The 2684-nt window shown below is 36.5% G+C and overlaps 1 pseudogene; it reads left to right on the top strand.

Annotated features, from left to right (window-relative positions):
- Positions 1-1430: 1430 nt before the first annotated feature.
- LOC116747764 lies at positions 1431-1837 on the top strand (annotated as a pseudogene).
- Positions 1838-2684: the final 847 nt, after the last annotated feature.

Raw genomic sequence — 2684 nt, forward strand, 5'->3', positions numbered from 1 at the left:
TTTCTTCATATCTCAGCTTAGATATCACCTCAAAGAGGCCTTTCCTAGCCACTAAATCTGAAGAAACCAAAGAGTGTTCGGCCTATGTTTTCCTCTAGTTTTATGGTTTCCAGCCTTACATTTAGAATTTTAATCAATTTTGAGTTTATTGTTGTATATGGCATTAGAGAATGTTCTAATTTCATTCTTTTACATGTAACTATCCAGTTTTCCCAGCACCACTTATTGAAAAGACTGTATTTTTTCCATTGTATATTCTTGGCTCCTTTGTCATAGATTAATTGACCATGGGAACATGGGTTTATTTCTGGGCTGTCTATTCTGTTCTACTGATCTACGTGTCTGTTTCTGTGCCAGTACCACACTGTTTTAATTACTGTAGCTTTGTAGTATAGTCTGAAGTCAGGGAGCATGATTCCTCCAATTCTGTTCTAATTTCTTAAGATAATTTTCTTGTTCCTGATCTTAGAGAAAATGTTTTCAGCTTTTCACTGTTGAGTATAATGTTAGCTGTGAGTTTGTCATATTTGACCTTTATTGTGTTGAAGTATGTTCACTCTATGCCCACTTTCTGGAGAGATTTTAATTATGAATAGATGTTGAATTTTGTCAAAAGCTTTTCCTGCATCTATTGAAATGATAATATGATTTTTATTCTTCAATTTGTTAATGTGATATATCACATTAATTGATTTGTGGATATTGAAAAATCCTTGTATCCCTGGGATAAAGCCCACTTGATCATGGTGTATGATCAGTTGCTGACAGTCTTTGACATAAATTATAGAAATATTTTTGAATTTATCTTCTAAAAAAAGGAAATAAAAGCAAAAACAAACAAATGGAACCTAATAAATCATAAAATCTTTTGCACAGCAAAGGAATATAACAACAAAATAAAAAGATAACCTGCCGAATGGGAGAAAATATTTGCAAGTAATGTGACTGATAAGGGGTTAATAACCAAAATATATGAACAGTGCATATAACTCAACATCAAAAGAACAAACAACCTGACTAATAATAAGAAGACCTGAATAAATATATTTGTAAAGAGAACATGAAGATGTTCAACAGGCAGATGAAAATATGCTCAACATCATTAATCATCAGGGAAATGCAAATCAAAACCACAATGAGATATCACATCACACCTGCCAGAATGGCTATCATCAAAAAGAACACAAATAACAAATGTTGGAGAATATGTGGAGAAAAGGGAACATTTGTACACTGTTGCTGGGAATGTAAGTTGGTATAACCACTGTGTAAAACAGTACAGAGGTTTCTCAAAAAATTATAAATAGAACTGCCATATCACCCAGCAATCACACTCTGGTTTATATCTGAAAGAAACAAAAACACTAATTTGAGCCCCTCTCTTCCTTGGAACTCCCTACGGGGGTGGAAGCCATCTTCTACTCAGCATCATGGCTGCTCTCAGATCCCTCGTGAAGCCCAAGATCATCAAAAGGAGAACCAAGAAGTTCATCCAGCACCAGTCAGACTGATATATCAAAATAAAGTGGAACCGGCAGAAAGCGAGAGGCATTGACAACAGAGTGTGAAGCAGATTCAAGGGCCAGATCTTGATGCCCAACATCAGTTATGGGAGCAACAAGAAAACAAACACATGCTGCCCAGCAGCTTCTGGAAGTTCCTGGTCCACAGCATCAAGGAGCATGAAGTGCTGCTGATGTGCAACAAATCTTCCTGTGCTGAAATTATTCACAATATCTTATCCAAGAACCACAAAACCATTGCAGAAAGAGCACCCCAGCTGTCCATCAGAGTCACCAATCCCAATAACAGGCTGAACAGTGAAGAAAATGAATAGACATCTCATGGTGCACATTGTGTTTGTGTTAATAAAACCACAAAACTCGAAAAAACACACTAATTTGAAAAGATACATGAATCCCAATGTTCAGAGTAGCATTATTCACAGTTGCTAAGATATGGAAGCCACCTAAGTGTGTTCTTTTATTCTTTTTTTAACATCTTTATTGGAGTATAATTGCCTTAAGCTGTTGTATTAGTTTCCACAATATAACAAAGGGAATCGGCTATACATATACATATATCCACATATCCACTCCCTCTTGCATCTCCCTCCTACCCTCCCTATCCCACCCCTATAAGTGGTCACAAAGGATGGAGCTGATCTCCCTGTTCTATGCAGCTACTTCCCACTAGCTATCTATTTTGCATTTGGTAGTGTATATATGTCAATGCCACTCTCTCACTTCCTCCCAAATTATCCATCCTTCTCGCTGTGTGCTCAAGTCCATTCTCTACATATACGTCTTTATTACTCTCCTGCCTGCCCCTAGGTTCTTCAGAAATATTTTTTTTAGATTCTGTATATATCTGTTAGCATACAGTATTTGTTTTTCTCCTTCTGACTTACTTCACTCTATATGACAGTCTCTAGGTCCATCCACCTCACTACAAATAACTCAATTTTGTTTCTTTGTATGGCTAAGTAATATTCCACTGTACATATGTGCCACATATTTTTAACCATGCATCTGTTGATGGACACTTCGGTTGCTTCCATGTCCTGACTATTGTAAATAGAGCTGCAATGAACATTGTGGCACATGACTCTTTTTGAATTACGGTTTTCTCAGGGTATATGCCCAGTAGTGGGATTGCTTGGTCATATGATAATTCTATTTTTA

Source organism: Phocoena sinus, chromosome X (genome assembly GCF_008692025.1).
Source record: "Phocoena sinus isolate mPhoSin1 chromosome X, mPhoSin1.pri, whole genome shotgun sequence".
NCBI classification, from domain to species: domain Eukaryota; kingdom Metazoa; phylum Chordata; class Mammalia; order Artiodactyla; family Phocoenidae; genus Phocoena; species Phocoena sinus.